Source organism: Pinus tabuliformis, chromosome 1_2 (assembly GCF_031772625.1).
Source record: "Pinus tabuliformis cultivar Carrire ecotype Pingquan chromosome 1_2, CPIR1, whole genome shotgun sequence".
Taxonomy (NCBI): domain Eukaryota; kingdom Viridiplantae; phylum Streptophyta; class Pinopsida; order Pinales; family Pinaceae; genus Pinus; species Pinus tabuliformis.
The window spans coordinates 1,282,652,361-1,282,672,396 of NC_142298.1; positions in this window are offsets into that span (position 1 = coordinate 1,282,652,361).

Sequence of the window (20,036 nt, forward strand, 5' to 3'; positions counted from 1 at the left end):
TTCATTAATGGTTTCTCAGGTTACAACCAGATTGCTATAAAACCAAAAGACCAACACACAACCGTCTTTGTTTGCCCATGGAGAATCTTTGCCTATAGAAAACTCCCATTCGGTTTAAAGAATGCTGGAGCAACATTTCAAAGGGCCATGGGCTATGCATTTCACGATATCAGACATATCGTTCAAGCTTACTTGGATGACCTTCCAGCCCATTCCAAGAAGCGAGCACAATAACTAGATCATTTAAGAGATATCTTTCTTAGGTGTCAGTTTATAACATACATCTGATTCCGCATAAATGTGTTTTCGTTTTCGAGTCTGGATGCTTACTTGGATTCATTGTCTCCAAGTATGGGATTAGGGTTGATCCCGATAAGGTAAAGGAAATTACTCAACTGCCTGAACCACAATCCATTCTGCAACTCCAACATTTGCAAGGGAAAGCAAACTTCTTATGACAGTTCATCATAAACTATGCTGAGTTGACGAAGGGCTTTATGCACCTACTTAATAAGGGAGTGCCGTATCTGTGGGATGATCAAGCTCAATGATCTTTTGATGCCTTGAAAAAGGCGCTTATATCAGCCCCACTCCTTAGCGCAACCAACTATGGACGCGACTTTCTTCTATACCTAGCAGCCTCACCATCCTCTCTAGGAATAGTTTTAGTTCAAACTCATGATGACCAGAGTGAGAATTTGATATATTATCTATCGAAAGGCCTAACTAGGCCTGAATTTTGATATTCACATGTGGAGAAATTGTCATTGGCAGTTGTCTTTGTTGTCAACCGCTTCCGACATTACATATTATTGTGATAGACTACTGTCATCACCTTGGAGAATCCCATGAGACACATTTTGTCTCGTCAAGTCATTGGAGGGAAATATTCCAAATGGATCGTGATCCTCCAACAATTTGATTTGGTTTTCACTGCTTCCAAGGCAAAAAATTCCTTAGTCTTCGCTGAACTTTTGTTGAATCTTCCCATTGTCGATCCTAACGAGATAGCCCACGATCTTCTTCCAGATGAAGCTATCTATCTTATCAACACTACTGACCCTTGGTATGGTGACATTCTTGTCTACCTCCATGTGTAACATTTCCGCCCTGAGCTATCATTAGGTGATTGTCGTCACATCTGCCACGAAGCGCGACATTATTTAGTGCTTAATGATACGTTATATTGCCATGGTGCTGATACATTTCTTTGACGTTGCCTCACTCATGAGGAGGCAGAACACGTTTTAAATGACTGCCATGCTGGGGCATGTGGCAATCATGTTTCTGGCATATCTACTGCTCAGAAAATTTTTTGTGCAGGCTACTACTAGCCGACCTTGTTTAAAATGTTGTATCAAGGCTATCTAGGAGTGTCATCCTTGTCAAGTGTTTACAAAGAGAATGTGCGCTCCTCCGACCCTACTACACCCAGTTATCTTCGTCGGCCCCTTTGCCTAATGGGGGATAAACTTCGTAACTTTCAGCCCCATTTCCTCTGCTGGACACAACTATATTATAGTAGTTGTGGACTATTTCACGAAATGGGCCGAAGCCCTTCCCACCTTCCGGGCCAATGGAGAAACCGCAGTGCTATTCCTATTTAATCATGTCATCTGTCGCTTCGGTGTGTCCTGCACGATCGTTACAGACCATGGGTCTGATTTTCAGAATCACATGATTTCTGACTTAACATTGTTTCTTAGTTTTCACCAGGATCAATCATCCTCCTACTACCCCCAAGCTAATGGTAAAGTAGAGGCCGTCAATGGTGTTAGTCCTTACAATCTCCTAGGATGAAAAGGAAATCAACAAGGGTAACCTCAAACCACTTTAGCTCAGTAGCTATCCCTACTAATCGTGAGAGGGATCTCTCTAAGTCTCTTGTTAGTGATACAACTTTAAAGCAAATGAATTTTAGGCTAGATATGTGTATTTGTTTGTAAGGATTTGCTGAACTTAGGGTTTGGAGCTACAAGTAGCTCTAGGTTGTGGGAATACAGGAGAAAACATAAGAAGGAGCTAGATGTTTGAAGCCATAGTTTAATTTGAGTATTTTTCAGTGTAGCATAGAGGATATAGAGTGGAAGAAACTAATGAACATAATAAAAATGATTTCATTAGCTTAAGAAGACAAAACACATAACTATGAAAACCAGATAACAGATCTTGAAAAACAAGAATTATGAGTATTTCACCTCAAGGCATTCATAGAGAGAAGAGATATAATGTAGATAAAGATGTTTAGACCATGATAAAACAAAAAGAATGAAGTACAAGCACCATGAACTCACTGGGCTAGAGTTCCTTCAAAATCGTTGCAACCTGTATCTGTATTAGCTGAAAGATTATTACAATGCAAGCCTCCTTCACAAAAAGTTCCAACCTCTTCTCCTGAAGTGAAATAGTACTTATAGACTCTCCTAGACCACTTACCCACCTTCAGGAGTCAAATTCCTTGGTGGAGGAACTGACTCCAAGATTCTGTCAACCAACAGGTGAGAGTGAGAAGGTGCAACTCAAACACCTCATGAAGAGTTTGATTAGGAGTTTGCTTCTTTTATGAGGCCTAATAAACATCAAAAACAACCTATGATATACATTTATTCATGCCTACATCACCTAGCCTCATAACCATTACAAAGATAATCTTGACTTTGACCAAGTCAGACTAGGAACTAGAAATTTTACACAGTGAAATTTTACAAATAAAAACACAGAAAGTGCAGAAGCGCAGTGCCAACTTTGAGCTGATTTTGAGGTGCCTTTCAGGGGTCACAATGAATATCTAAGAGAACAGTCAAATATTTCTTCAAGTCTTGTTTCCATAACAGTTTGAATTTCTGAATTTGGAGCACGGGAAAACCTTCAAAAATCCATTCTCCCAAGGTCACTCCAGAAGCACAGTGCCTGTCAAAAAGTGGTCTAGAATGCTAGTTTTTTGCCACTTTTTTGCAATTTTCTCCCAAACTAAGCCATATCTACAAAATCTGGGAAAATTGGTTTTTAGAGGATGCCAAGACCTTTGTAAAAATGTAGACCTTTCTTCAAATGGATGCTTGAGGAAAAAGCGAAAGGCCAAATTTATGAATTTAGACCAAAATTTGCCAAAAAACTGAAATTGCTCAGAATTGGCTCAAAATTGGAGGAGATGTGTAAAAATGAGTTTTTTATAGCTTCATGGATGCTTCATCAAGAATCTCCAAGTTTCCCTCATCCTTTTAATCTTTTTTGGCCTCCTTGATCTTGTTTTCAAGTTGTTTCACTTTGACATTGGCGATCATGTTTTGAGCTTGATAATGATGCACCATGTGTCTGAGAATTTGATTATCTCTGTTTGCCTTCTCCAAGAGCTTCTCTAAGTGTTCATTCACCCTATTAAGCCAATATTATTTATCTTGATTTACTTCTAGGGCAATCCTTTCTTCTAGGTCAAGGTCCTCATTAAACAACATTTGTTTTTGCTCCTCTTGCAAAGATTCCTTGAGACCTCTAGTTCTTGGTCTTTTCCTTTTTCCTTTTACCTCTGATGCTTTAGGCTCACTTGATGTTTTACGCAGAAGAAAGCAGGTAGTGCTTCATATTCGCAGTGATTCAGTTGATGCAAAGTGTTGTTCTTATCCCAAAGCTTCAATTATCTAACAGTCAACACAAAGAAATTTTTCAGTCTACAGCAACAATAGAAGATCAAGGCAGTCTGACCTGCTGTTCTTGGCTTTTCACAAGCAAAAGCCATCCCCAAGTGGAGCCACTATTAGCCTCCTGCTGCAGCAGGTATTCATCTTTCATGATCGACATCTTTACATGCCAAATATGTCATACTTTGCATGCTACAATGCTCCATATTTCCAAAGAAGAGAATATGAGGTGTGCTTGCCTAAATGCCACTGCTGGGTTCCAAATTTTGATGAGTTGATCCATTTTTGATGAGTTCTCAGTTAAGGGAAGGCCAAACCATTTAATCTTGGCCTCCCTAGGTTTCAATTTCATGTTTTAGAATATATAGAATCATTATCTGTCCAAACAGCTTAATCTTGGCAGATTTGTAGATAGGTAGAGAAACAAGAGGGCTCAACAGCCTAATCTGAGCCCTTGGAAGAAATAAGTGTAGATTTAGATTGGAGGACAGCAAAAAGAAAAAAGGATAATCAGGGTCTGCAAGTCCAAGTGCACCCATGCAAAAAAGAAGAAAAAATGTTAGGTAAGTAGGCTGGGTAAGTAGTTTTGTGGTTGCAGAATCAAGCTGTGTGATCCATTCCATGTGTTCAAGTGTTATATCTTTTCAGATCACAGTTATGATGCAGCTTTTCATTTGGAGGAGCTCAAACGAGGCATGACTAACTCCCCATTCTTCCTTGTCCCCAAATCATTCACTAACTTTCCCAAAAGGGTCACGATCTGCTTGATTCCTCTTAGTTTCATCATATTTCATAAACATTTGCCTAAGTAGAGATCTGCCTTACTTAGGAGTGCTGATATCTCTTCTACAAGTTCTATTTCCCCTTTGTAGCCTAAGATTTCCATACTTAGCGCTTTCTTCACACTTTCATGTTAACTACTAACTCTATTACGTAAATCCCTATCTGTTTCCCCTCCCCCTTACTAAAACTATGTTAATAGCTCCCCTAAATACATATCCCCTCCCCATGGTTGAAAAATAACCATAAGTACACTTGGGAGTTGCTAAGTTTATCTGAAACTCAGCAAGAACCCTCATTGCCACCCTCAAACCATCTTTTCATGCTTTTTGGACTCCTTCCAAGGCATGAAATCCATCCTTCCAGTCTTTCGGACCCCTTCCAATGCCTTAAAAACCTTTTAAAACACCCAGAAATCATTCTAAGGCCATAAAGACCCTTTGCCGAATAATAAAAGCCCTCCTTTCCATGAAGAAAACCCCCTCTGACTTCACAAAACTTACCATTTTTGTGCAAAAACCTTGCTCCGATTCAAAAGTTTCCTTTGGAAACCCCCTCCGATGCGATATCGCATTCGGGAGGGGACAGCAATCAATATTGGCTCTATTTATATGTGCCCCGATCATACCCCTCCGATGCGATATCGCCATCGCACCCGAAAGCGATATCACTATCGAATGCATTGTTACCGCAACCCCACTTATTCATAAAAACTCTGCTTTTTATCGTTATATGGCTTTATCGCAAAAATCAATGTTTTTTGTTAAAGCCGCACTTTATCTCAAAACCCTCTTTTTTCATCCATCGCAAGCCTTATCGCAAATATTTCCGATGGTAAAGCGCCAATGTAATCATGGCCATCCATCGTTCCGCCCAGATCAATGGTCCATATCATTTCAGTGATCACCCATTTTGGCGACCGCACATATGTGCATACCGTTCGCCCCGCTGATTGCCGAAGTGCTGACTTAATCATAGCCGCCCATTCAGGCCTGGAGATCAACGGCTCAGGTTCTATCGCATCGTTCCCATATATATGGCTCCGACCAGCGGAGCTGAAAAGCTACAAAGCGTGGCACATATATATTTCGGGTCCGCCCTCCATATCGCTTATCGCAAGCTTTTATGTGTTGGACCGCCAATCCGCCAAACCGCTGAAATAGCGCCAGCCGTTGGATCGGCCCGTGCCGGATCCAGCGGCCCAGATTTAATCCAATGAACAGTGACCACTCCCGCTAGGATTTTTGCGATTTTTTGCGTATAATTGGGTTTTTGTCTGTTTTAAAGAAAATGGCCATTTTTTACAGGGTTTCTTCCAGCACCCGCTCCCGACGAGGGAATTCATGCATTTCAAGCCATTTTGTCACCACCAAAAGGGCGCAGAGGGCGCAAATCGTAGCGAAGGATGCCCAGAATAAGAAACTGAGGCAGTTTTCGATGCGCGATTAGCACCATCGCAAGGAAAAATTGACCAAAATGAAGACCCCCCTATTGCTCGGCTACCAGCAGGTGCTTAAAGTCGCAAAATCGCAACAATTTCTTCACGCAGGATTCACAAAAGGGGCAAAAGACAGTCCTTAAAGCAGCAGAGGGCCGGAAAGCAGCCATAAAAGGTCGATGGGAGAGTTTAAAGCATTCAGAAGACAGAAAAGGCGCACATTCAGTGCCAAAGCATATCAAAGAAATGACAAAGAGTATCAATTAAGTGTTTTTAGTGGAAATCTTCATTTCCCGAAGCAGGTGAACCTTGAATGGTCTCCAACAAAGTCAAAGAAAGTGGTGAAAGCCCATTAAGGCTCCCCGATCATAGTTAAAGAATTTAAAGCCACCGAACAGCAATGGATCAAAGACCAATGCACAGTTATTGCAGAAACACTGCACCGAGCCACCCAGGATAGATTTCAGCTCATTTTTGAGGCAGCTGCCCAGCGCAGCACTTAGATAGATCATTATGCATTTATTTCAGGATAACTTAGATTAGAAAGCACTCATTTCCCTCAGATTTGTTTAAGATCTGCTGTAATAGATATTTTTTGATATTCTCCCTATATAAACCACCCTGATTCAAAGTTTAAAGGGTTGGTTGGTTAGTGTACTCCAAGAGAGACTCGCTCTATATCTGATATGTTTTAATTAATCAAAGATTGCTGAAAGCTTGGAGAATGGACTGTTTGATGTGTTGTTAATGGTTCTGAAGAGTGAATGATGGAATTCTTGTGCTACCATATGAATCAATAAGTGTTTCTTACCTCTGTTATTTCAATTTCATATATGCACAAGTCACAAAAAAAAGGATTGGTTTAGAATTTGCGTAGATGCACTATATGCTCAGTTTTTGTGGCTTCTTAATGTTTTCCTCTTGATTTAGGCATAAATATGGATTCCTTATGGCTCATATTTCCCCTGATTCACCATGTTTGACAGTTATCTAGGGATTCTTAATTGCTCCTAGATAGAGCTCATTCACCTTCCCCCTGTTAAGCTAAGTGAGAGATTCTTTGTTGCCTCTCATTCCTTAGCCCTCATTCCATCCTTTTAAGCTTAAATGTTGTTTCATGAGCATCTACCTTGCTCCTCATTCCTCTTGTGACCAAGAAAACGCACCAACAGTCTTACTCCATGACTCCATGCCCAATGGTTTAAAACTTACCACACTATGCATTGCCTCTCTACTTGAAAGCATTCTCCTTCCCACCAAAACACAAACAAAACCCCTTGTACTCAATAACTAGCCTAAAATCATCTTCAACAAAGCTAAATCAGAAAGAGAGAGCCCTCTCTAATTGCAGGTAGGCTAGAACCTGCAGTCCAAAGATTGGTCTGTGGTTACCTCGGCCGTATCCTTTTGAGCTGACCAAGAGGACAACCTGAGTGATAACATAATGGCGACTCCACTGGGGACAAAATCGATTATTGCAATCACTGTCTGTTCCTTAAAACTACAGATGAAGCCTGAATGTCAGCCAGGAAGCCTTTGAAACTGTTCTTGCTTTGCATTTACAGGAGTAAATAAAAGTTGCTTCAGTCCATCTTCATGTTAGTTTTAAGCTGCAGATAGCTGTTCTAAAATTTGATCAGTTCCTTGCTAATTCTAAAGGCATTCCCAGAAAAAATACCAAAAACAAAATTCGGAAGCTGGCTCCAAAGAGGAAAACTCATTATACAAGGTCAAATCTAGACCCAAATCCCCCAGCTTCTTTTGAAAATTTGAACTTAATCCCAAAGATCCTTAGGAAGCAAGAGCAAAGAGAAGATTTTGTTGATTCTAGTCCTGAAAGAGTTCAGCCAAGCTGTGTTCCAACCCCAGTCAAGGTTTTATTTCGTTCAACCCCTGATTCCCCTTGTTAATCATCCACGTCTCAAAGCACTCTTTCCACACCTCCATTCACTGCACATACTACCACTACAACTGATGTTGTTGCCGCTGTAACAGTTACTCCTATTATCCCTATTGTTCCAGTTGTTCCGTTTATCCCTGTGAATATGGCTAATAGATATGCACCCCTGCAACTACCTGCTAATCCTGGGGCTATGCCTCAGGATTACCAATCTAAAATCACCTATTTTGATGGTACTGGTTCTTGCACAGCCCTTCAGCATACCAAGAAAATGCAAGACTATTTTGAGAACTACGAAATAGATGATGATGGCGTGAGAATGAAAATTTTTGTTCAAAGTTTAACAGGTGATGTAAGAACTTGGTTCAGATCACTTGCTGCAAATTCCATAACCAATCCGGATGAGCTTTACCAATCCTTTACCAACAGATGGGAGAAAAAGAAAGACCCCTTGCACATACTAGCTGAATACGATACAATTAAAAGAGGCCCTCAAGAGTCTATCCTAGATTACTGTGCAAGATTCAATAATGTCTATAATGCAATACCACAGAATTTAAGGCCTCCACCTGACCTTGCCTTGTATAAATTCCCTGATGGATTCGACCCAGATATGGCCTACCAGTTAAAAGAAAGAGCCCCTCAAACCCTTGCAGACATGCAAAATGTTGCTGTTAGCGTAGAGGCCAACCTAATTGCCAAAAGAAACAGAGCTAGAATGGAGAGAAGAACCACCTTTAAGGAAGAACCCTCAGCCTTAGATCAAAAGCTTGATGCTATTATCAGTGGCATGCAAAGGCTGGGAGATAGAGTAGAAAGTGTTGAGAGGAAATCATCATGGGAAGGACAACAGTCCAATACCATAAGGAACCCAAATTTCAGGAAAACGCAGAACACAAATGCTGGTAGGGCCAGCCCAGACCATGATATAAGACCCCCTTTTCAAGAAAACTATGCGGAAGCATCCACATCTAGTGAGCAAACAGAGGACACTCACATGAACTTGATGGATCTAAAGGGTGAGCATCAAACTTTTCTGACCCAAGATGACCAAGATGAGCATGATTTTAATTAATTTCAGACTATGTTTGGTGAGTCTTTTGATTTTAAACAAGGCTATGATATTGATGTGTATGAGGTCCACAAACAATATAAGCTGAGAACTAGGACCATTGATATTTCTGAACCTAGCAAACCAAAGGATGGAAAACAACCCAACAAGATTAAAGGCAAGGCTGTTATAACAGAACCAGCTGATATACCTGTCCCAAACCCACATCAAGTGACTGTAGAAGACATAACAAAAATGCAACATTCTAAAGATCAGCCTCTGCCACCTTCTTCCTCGAAAGAAAACTCGAACAGAGTTCCAAAAAGCCCTCCTCAAACTGAAAAACCGCAAGAAATCACTTCCCATAACGCTGATAAACAAGTGCAAATCGCTGATACTCCAATGGAAAAAGGGAAGCCTGCCTCTCACAACATTAAAACCTAATCTGAAAAATCATTTGATCTAGAGGCAGAAATAGGTAAATTGAAGATATCTGTCCCTCTCTCAGAACTTGCCAAACATGATGTGTATAGGCAACAAATTCAAAGATCACTTCAAATCCCAGAAAACAAGGATGATGTAAATGTTTTAGATGATACCCCTGAACTACTGTTTGGTCTAGAAGTTAATGAAAAATCAACATATGGATCTTTTCCACCCTTCTATGTCAGTTTGCATATACATGACAAAGTTTTACACAATGCTATGTTTGATTCAGGAGCATCGCACAACCTTATGCCCAAAGCAGTTATGGAAAAGTTAAACCTTGATGTCACAAGACCCTACAAAGATTTATTCTCGTTCGACTCAAGTCAAGTCAATTGTTTAGGCCTCATCAAAGACTTGTGTGTCTCCTTAGTCCAATATCCTAACAAGACCATCCTCATGGATGTGGTGGTTGCTGACATTCCACCAAAATATGGTATGCTCCTATCAAGATCATGGGGAGAAAAACTCGAAGGATCCCTCCAATTAGACCTCTCCTATGCCACTATTTCAGTCTTTGGGCATCCAAAGAGACTGTACAGAGAAACACTCATGAAATATGTGGTAAGCAGTGAGGACAAGCCTGAATATTTTCCTATTTACTCAATCCATTCCGATATGGATTCCTTTATTTTGTTTAATGATGAAACAAGTCCTCCAACTGATGATAAGCCATTGGCTTTAGAACTAGACACACACATCAATGAAGAATCGGTTGCCCATACTTGTGAAACTGTCAAAACAGTCAATGCAACCAACATGCAAGAGGAACATCCCCAAATAGAAATTTCAAATCTGCCCAATCCTAAAATGGCTGAAACTGTTAGTACTAACCACAAGCAAGAAATCACATGGTATTTAGAGTTTGATGGCTCTGTTAACAAGTTAGGAGCAGGGGCAGGTGTCTAGATTCACAATACACATAACAACCATGCAGAGGGTCATGCCTACAGACTGAATTTTAAATGCACCAACAACATGGCAGAGTATGAGGCTCTGCTTTTAGGCTTTAAACTGCTCAAAGCTCTAGGAGCTGCAAATGTGTCTATTCTAGGTGACTCTGATTTAATCATACAATAGATGAAAGGTAACTTTGTTACCAATGACAATAGAATGAGGGCCTATAGGACTGCTACCACTAATATACTTAATGCATTCACTGAATCCAAGCTTGCCAAGGTTTCAAGAAATCATAACATTCATGCACATAGCCTAGCCACTTTTGCTAGTACATGCAAGCTTCCCTTTGAGCCAAACCACCATTTCATTGCTGAAATAAAACATAGGCCTGCCATCCCAAATAACGTTAAAGACTGGCAAGTATTCGAAAATGATGCACAGATTAACAATTTCCTTACTCTTGAGCATGAGTTTTCAAGTATTAACATTGATATGGATGCTATGACGGATGAACAACAGCAAACAAATGAAAATCAGCAGGTTGTAACAGCTGTAACAGCCAAACAAATCCTAAACCCAACTGTTTTTGACAAAACAAATATAGAAGAGCTGAAAGAAATGCATTTGGAGGAAATTGCCAAAACAGAGGCCGGGATTATTGACTTAAAGGATAACTTTCTCCTTGCTGGCCTAACTCCATTAGAAGACATGTTTGATGCTAATGATGTCCCCAAAAAACCAAAAATGCAACCATTAAACGCTGCTATAGAAGAACATAACATTGGGACAACAGAAAAGCCCAAAATGATCAAATTGTCCAAAAATTTGCCACCTGATCAAAAGCCCAAATATGTTGATTTGTTCAAAGAATTCCAAGATGTATTTGCTTGGAGTTATGAGGACTTGAATTCCTATGACACCTCAGTGATCCAACACACCATTCCCTTAAAACCAAACCAGAAGCCCTTCAAATAGAAACTAAGAAGAATTAATCCTATGCTTCTTCCTTTGATTGAGAAGGAAGTAAAGAGAATGTTTGAGGCTGGCATAATAGCACCCATCAGATTTTCTGAATGGGTATCCAATCTTATTCCTACAAGAAAGAAGACAGGTGAGATTAGACTGTGTGTAGATCTGAGAAATTTAAACCAAGTCTCCCTAAAAGATCACTACCCATTGCCCAAAATGGACCACATCCTACAAAGAGTAGTGGGGTCATCTAGAATCTCTTTGCTAGATGGTTTTTCAGGTTTTAATCAAATACTTGTTCACCCAGATGACCGAGACAAGACAGCCTTTACCACACCGTGGGTAACATTTAAATATGTGAAGATGCCATTCAGACTTAAAAACGCTGGTGCTACCTTTCAACGAGCAATGGATATTGCATTTTCCAAGGAAATACATGATTTCCTAGTTGTCTACCTTGATGATCTTACCCCATTTTCCAAATCTGATCAAGAGCACCTCAAACACTTAAGGAAAATATTCATGACATGTAGGAAATATGGCATTTCCTTGAACCCCAAGAAATCTCTCTTTGGCCTTGAAGAAGGCAAATTACTTGGTCACATCATATCAAAAGATGGGATTAGAATTGATCCTGAAAGAATCCAAGCCATCCTCCAAATCCCATATCCAAGAAATATAAAAGAGTTTCAAGCATTCATTGGAAAGATCAATTTCCTAAGGAGATTTATCCCAAATCTAACCGAGCTGATAAGACTGTTAAGCAACATGTTAAAAAAGGATGCCAAGGTAAAATGGGCTCTTGAAACCAAGCAGGCCTTTGAGGGCATAAAATCTGCCTTAACCCAAGCCCCTGTCCTCACAAGTCCACAATTTGATAGGGATTTTATCATATTTTCATTTGCATCTGAACACACCATAGCTGCTGTCCTTTTGCAAAAGGATGATCAGGGAGCTGAAAAGCCAATTTCTTTTTTCAGCCGAGCTTTAAGAGATGCCCCTTTGAACTACCAAATCATGGAAAAGTAGGCCTATGCCCTTGTTAAGGCCATCAAGGATTTCAAAGTGTACATTTTATATTCACATGTGATTGCCTATGTCCCAAATGCTGTTGTAAAAGACATATTAACCCAAGAGGGATTATAAGGAAAAAGAGGCAAGTGGATTGCAGACATCCTTGAGTATGACATAGAAATAAAACCAACCAAATTGATAAAGGGACAAGGTTTAGCCAAACTGATGTCCGAAACAAATTTTCAAGCCTTAGACATTAACCAACTGGACAATGAACAAGAGCTGGGGACTCCACAGATCAGTGAAACCTTTTTGCAATCCCCATGGTATGCTGATATATGTTTTGTATTGTTAAACCTGTTTGCTCCCCCGGGATTATCCAGAACCAAGAAAAGATTTTTGAAGATGAAGGCTTTAAAGTTTTGTGTCGTAGATGGTGCATTATTTTGGAGAAATCATGAAGGCATATTGCTTAATTGTTTAACTATGAATGAAACTAACAATGTCATGAAAGAATTCCATGCAGGTGACTGTGGAGGACATCTATATTGGAAGTCCATTGCTGATAAAATTTTAAGGGCTGGTTTATATTGGCCCTCTCTTTTTGCAGATGTAAAGAATTTTACCATTTCATGTCACAAATGCCAAATTTTTTAGGGCAAAAGAAAGCTGTTGCCCCTACCCCTTAAACCCATCTCAACCGAGAAACCTTTTCAACAATGGGGTCTTGACTTCATTGGAGAAATCCATCCCTCTTCCTCAGGCCAGCACAAGTGGATTCTAACAGCCACCGACTATTTCACCAACTGGGTTGAAGCCATCCCATGTAGGAAAGCCAATGACACCATCATTATCCAATTCCTTGAGTGCAATATCCTTTCTAGATTTGGCTGCCCTGAGAAGATCATTACTGACAACGCCGCTGCCTTCAAATCTAAAAAGATGATCAATTTTTGCCATAAATTTCACATTACCTTGGGCCATTCTATAGCATATTACCCTCAAGGTAATGGCTTGGCCAAATCATCCAACAAAAGCCTCATCAACATCATAAAGAAAGTGCTAGAAGAAAACAAAAAGAACTGGCACAAAAAGTTGGTAAATGCCCTATGGGCAGAAAGACTTTCAACAAAGAGATCCATTGGGATGAGCCCTTATGAGCTAGTATATGGCATGGAGGCCAGATTTCCTTCATCCCTGGGCATCCCTACTATCAAACTGCTACAGGAGATTCACGCTGAACCAAATGACATTCAACGAAGAATCAATCAGACCATTCATCTTCAGCAAACCAGAGAGCAAGTGTATGACAGAGCTCAAATTGTGCAAGAGAGGCTGAAGAAAGCATTTGACAAAAGGACCAAGGCTGAGGATTTCTACATTGGCAACAAAGTTCTAAGGTGGGACTCACGAAGAGAAGACAAGGGAAAGCATGCAAAATTTGATTTTCTATGGAAAGGCCCATTTGTCATCAACGCTGTGCAAGGCAATAACACGTATTTTCTCAAATCTATAAATGACAGCACAGTGGAAGATAGCCCTGTTAATGGTCGAATGTTGAAACATTATCGAGATCCCTTTTAAGGGATACAATGCTCCTGTGTATATATTTGTATATTGATGTTCGTATATATGCCAACACTTTCCTTTTTTGTTTGTAGAAGCGACCCAATTGCTTGGAACCAAGCAGCGAAGTTACGAAGACAGAGCAAGACAGTCCTCTATTTTAACGATCAGTCACAGCATCATTCTCAGAAGGATAGCGCAGCAAAGTTTGTAAGGCACAACCCGTGCAAATCATCCATTTCAAAAGGCTATGTCTTTGCATTAGTCTCAGCGTAAGTGCGCAGCGCAGTTTTGAGTGAAAGGAGCAATAAAACACAGCACCCGGCCCTCTGTTCTTGTGAAATTGATTTCAAAGAGAGTCACTGATCTTGATCCCTGTTTTCAAACAAATGACAGAAGGATGCTGAGGGCCAATTGAGATATTAAAAGAGGTAGTGATGTATTGTACAACGACTCATGTTTAAAGGAGGCCACGTTCAGAGTTCAAGCTTAAATCAGGTGGAAGCTAAGAAGAGAAAATGCTCCTTTTTATCCATGTTTTTGAGACTTTTTCAAAGGGCGATGCTCAGGTAACATTGTACATAACATTAAGCACACAGAAGAAAGCAAGCAGTGCTTCATATTCGCAGTGATTCAGTTGATGCAAAGTGTTGTTCTTATCCCAAAGCTTCAATTATCTAACAGTCAACACAAAGAAATTTTTTAGTCTATAGCAACAATAGAAGATCAAGGCAGTCTAACCTGCTATTCTTGGCTTTTCACAAGCAAAAGCCATCCCCAAGTGGAGCCACTGTTAGCCTCCTGCTGCAGCAGGTATTCATCTTTCATGATCGACATCTTTACATGCCAAATATGTCATACTTTGCATGCTGCAATGCTCCATATTTCCAAAGAAGAGAATATGAGGTGTGCTTGCCTAAATGCCACTGCTGGGTTCCAAATTTTGATGAGTTGATCCATTTTTGATGAGTTCTCAGTTAAGGGAAGGCCAAACAGTTTAATCTTGGCCTCCCTAGGTTTCAATTTCCTGTTTTAGAATATAGAGAATCATTATCTGTCCAAACAGCTTAATCTTGGCAGATTTGTAGATAGGTAGAGAAACAAGAGGGCTCAGCAACCTAATCTGAGCCCTTGGAAGAAATAAGTGTAGATTTAGATAGGAGGACAACAAAAAGAAAAAAGGATAATCAGGGTCTGCAAGTCCAAGTGCACCCATGCAAAAAAGAATAAAAAATGTTAGGTAAGTAGGCTGGGTAAGTAGTTTTGTGGTTGCAGAATCAAGCTGTGTGATCCATTCCATGTGTTCAAGTGTTATATCTTTTCAGATCACAGTTATGATGCAGCTTTTCATTTGGAGGAGCTCAAGCGAGGCATGACTAACTCCCCATTCTTCCTTGTCCCCAAATCATTCACTAACTTTCCCAAAAGGGTCAAGATATACTTGATTCCTCTTAGTTTCATCATATTTCATAAACATTTGCCTAAGTAGAGATCTGCTTTACTTAGGAGTGCTGATATCTCTTCTACAAGTTCTATTTCCCCTTTGTAGCCTAAGATTTCCATACTTAGTGCTTTCTTCACACTTTCATGTTAACTACTAACTCTATTATGTAAATCCCTATCTGTTCCCCTCCCCCTTACTAAAACTATGTTAATAGCTCCCCTAAATACATATCCCCTCCCCCTGGTTGAAAAATAACCATAAGTACACTTGGGAGTTGCTAAGTTTATCTGAAGCTCAGCAAGAACCCTCATTGCCACCCTCAAACCATCTTTTCATGCTTTTTGGACTCCTTCCAAGGCATGAAATCCATCCTTCCAGTCTTTCGGACCCATTCCGATGCCTTAAAAAACTTTTAAAACACCCAGAAATCATTCTAAGGCCATAAAGACCCTTTGTCGAATCATAAAAGCCCTCCTTTCCATGAAGAAAACCCCCTCCGACTTCACAAAACTTACCATTTTTGTGTAAAAACCTTGCTCCGATTCAAAATTTTCCTTTGGAAACCCCCTCCGATGCGATATCGCAGTCGGGAGGGGACAGCGATCAATATTGGCTCTATTTATATGTGGCCCGATCATACCCCTCCATTGCGATATCGCCATCGCACCCAAAAGCGATATCGCTATCGAATGCATTGTTACCGCAACCCCACTTATTCATGAAAACTCCGCTTTTTATTGTTATATGGCTTTATCGCAAAAATCAATGTTTTTTGTTAAAGCCGCACTTTATCGCAAAACCCGCTTTTTTCATCCATCGCAAGCCTTATCGCAAATATTTCCGATGGTAAAGGGCCGGTGTAATCATGGCCGTCCATCGTTCCACCCAGATCAATGGTCCAGATCGTTTCGGTGATCGCCCATTTCGGCAACCGCACATATGTGCATACCGTCCGCCCCGCCGATTGCCGAAGTGCCGACTTAATCATAGCCGCCCATTAGGGCCTGGAGATCAACGGCTTAGGTTCTATCGTATCGTTCCCATATATATGGCTCCAACCAGCGGAGCCAAAAAGCTACAAAGCGTGGCGCATATATATTTCGGGTCCGCCCTCCATATCGCTCATCGCAAGTTTTTATGTGTTGGACCGCCAATCCGCCAAACCACCGAAATAGTGCCAGCCGTTGGATCAGCCCGCTCCGGATCCTGCGGCCCAGATTTAATCCAATGAACAGTGACCGCTCCTACCAGGATTTTTGTGATTTTTTGCGTATAATTGGGTTTTTGTCTGTTTTAAAGAAAATGGCCATTTTTTACAGGGTTTCTTCCAGCACCCGCTCCCAACGAGGGAATTCATGCATTTCAAGCCATTTTGTCACCACCAAAAGGGCACAGAGGGCACAAATCGTAGCGAAGGATGCCTAGAATAAGAAACTGAGGCAGTTTTTGATGCGTGATTAGCACCATCGCCAGGAAAAATTGAACAAAATGAAGACCCCCCTATTGCTCGGCTACCAGCAGGCGCTTAAAATCGCAAAATCGTAGCAATTTCTTCACGCAGGATTCACAAAAGGGGAAAAAGACAGTCCTTAAAGCAGCAAAGGGCCGGACAACAGCCATAAAAGGTCGATGGGATAGTTTAAAGCATTTAGAAGACAAAAAAGGCGCACATTCAGTGCCAAAGCATATCAAAGAAATGACAAAGAGTATCAGTTAAGTGTTTTTAGTGGAAATCTTCATTTCCCGAAGCAGGTGAACATTGAATGGTCTCCAACAAAGTCAAAGAAAGCGGTGAAAGCCCATTAAGGCTCCCCGATCATAGTTAAAGCATTTAAAGCCACCGAACAGCAATGGATCAAAGACCAATGCATAGTTATTGCAGAAACACTGCACCGAGCCACCCAAGACAGATTTCAGCTCATTTTTGAGGCAGCTGCCCAGTGCAGCACTTAGATAGATCATTATGCATTTATTTCAGGATAACTTAGATTAGAAAGCACTCATTTCCCTCAGATTTGTTTACGATCTGCTGTAATAGATATTTTTTTATATTCTCCCTATATAAACCACCCTGATTCACAGTTTAAAGGGTTGGTTGGTTAGTGTACTCCAAGAGAGACTCGCTCTGTATCTGATATGTTTTACTTAATCAAAGATTGCTGAAAGCTTGGAGAATGGACTGTTTGATGTGTTGTTAATGGTTCTGAAGAGTGAATGATGGAATTCTTGTGCTGCCATATGAATCAATAAGTGTTTCTTACCTCTGTTATTTCAATTTCATATATGCACAAGTCACAGAAAAAAGGATTGGTTTAGAATTTGCTTAGATGCACTCTATGCTCAGTTTCTGTGGCTTCTTAATGTTTTCCTCTTGATTTAGGCATAAATATGGATTCCTTATGGCTCATATTTCCCCTGATTCACCATGTTTGACAGTTATCTAGGGATTCTTAATTGCTCCTAGATAGAGCTCATTCACCTTCCCCCTGTTAAGCTGAGTGAGAGATTCTTTGTTGCCTCTCATTCCTTAGCCCTCATTCCATCCTTTTAAGCTTAAATGTTGTTTCATGAGTAGCTACCTTTCTCCTCATTCCTCTTGTGACCAAGAAAACGCACCAGCGGTCTTACTCCATGACTCCATGCCCAGTGGTTTAAAACTTACCACACTATGCATTGCCTCTCTACTTGAAAGCATTCTCCTTCCCACCAAAACACAAACAAAACCCCTTGTACTCAATAACTAGCCTAAAATCATCTTCAACAAAGCTAAATCAGAAAGAGAGAGCCCTCTCTGATTGCAGGTGGGCTAGAACCTGCAGTCCAAAGATTGGTCTGTGGTTACCTCGGCCGTATCCTTTTGAGATGACTAAGAGGACAACCTGAGTGATAACAATTGCAAATGTGCTTTTTTGCATCTCCTAAGTGCTAGAGCTTCCTTCTTCAGAAACCTTTGATGTCATGAAAATATGAAAAATGTGTGAATAAATCATGATTCATTTCTTCAGCTGTTGCTTTGTCATGTTTGACTTATTTTTGGTTTTTTATGGAAATGATGGACCTTGGGGACCCTTGTGACCTCATGGATGACCTAAGACCTAATGGAACAATGATGATGATGACTTAACCCATTTTCATGGTGTATGATAAGCAACCAGCATGAGTGAAATTTCAAACAATGCCTCCATCTTGGACTGACCATACAATGACCAAATTCGGTGTGTAAACCTAGTAACAGAAAAATTTGATGATGAAAACCTGAAAAGATCATGGTAAAATCACTTTTTGATGTAGGTGACAAGCTAACAAGATTGACACTAACAAATGGCATCTTAAAAACCATGATATGTAGGTTAGTAGGGAATCATAAAACCCACTGGAATAGAATGTTATATGCTACGTTATGGGCATACTGAACTTCAGTTAAAACTGCTACAGGCTTCATGCCTTTTCAACTAGCTTATGGTCTGGAAGCAGTTTTACCAATCGAGTGTCAAATTCCTTCCTTACAAATCGTTGTTGAACTCTTTCTCAGCACTACTGTTGTTGGAAATAATACTGGGGGGGTGGGGGTGAATCAGTATTAGCAAGTCAATAATATTTCATTTCCATATTCTAATTCATATACACTACTTTAGTTAATGAAACTTGTGTGTATACGCAACTGTATATAAGGAAACTACCGTATACCCTGTAAACTTATAATTTAGTTAATTCTTCATATGTTGATCTTTAATCTATGCATCGGAACCATATAAACAGTAACCAGGAGTAATAAAAACAAAACAGACAGTCACACACATGAACACAAGATATAAGGTGGAAACCCAACGTGGGTGAAAACCACCTGCTGCAATCGTCTCTATCTTTCTTTTAATAAGAAACTTCTTCTTACAATATTTTGTATTGGTGCAGTCTTATACCAGTATGCAGGCTTCTACCTACAGAAGCCTACAACCTTCTCTCATTCTCTAGATTCTCCTGGAAGGGAGCTACAACCCCCTAGCTCTTGTACTAGCTGATGTACTAGTACGTAGGTGCTGACCTACAGAAGGCTACAACCTTCTCTTTTCTTCCAGGGACCACATTTCATAAATTTTCAGACTGGATCCATCAATAACATCAATCAAACATCAAATATATCTGCATCAACCAATCTCCTTTGCACCAACCAAAACTAAATCAAACAATCACTTCTTTGAATGTTGTAACCAGAATACAGTAACAGTAACTAGAACCCAAGCTAGAACCCAGAACACTACAACAGCAATCAGAAGTAGCTAAAGCCTATTTTATGAGGTGTACACTACTTCAATGTGATGAACCTGCATGCATACGCACTTGTATGAAGTCAAACCTATGTATACACACTTTTGAAATGCCGAACCAGCGTGTATACATGCCTTTGCTATAATGAACCTACATACAGATCTGTAAATGATGATTTTAACCTTTATAATTATTCAGACATCAGTTATACCCATATCATCATATTTACAGATTACGACATGCGTCAATTATTCAGATAAAGGATCAAAACCACACAAAGATACTTCTCTTCAAGACTTAAGATCTTGACCCATCAATAAAACTTATCCTTCATCAAGCGCTCAGGTCCATCCTTGAATCAGATCCAGCTGTGCACCATAACCCAATCACCTGTATTCTAGATCTTGCTCTTCATTAGATATTCCATTCATGAGTGCATTTTCCTAATGATCTTCTCCTCCTTTTATAGTCTTAGGCCTTACTCAATACCATGGTCTAAAACCACTTAGAATCAATACCTTGGACCAAATACCTGGGGTCAACACATCGGACAAGATACCTTGGACCAATACCATGGATCACAA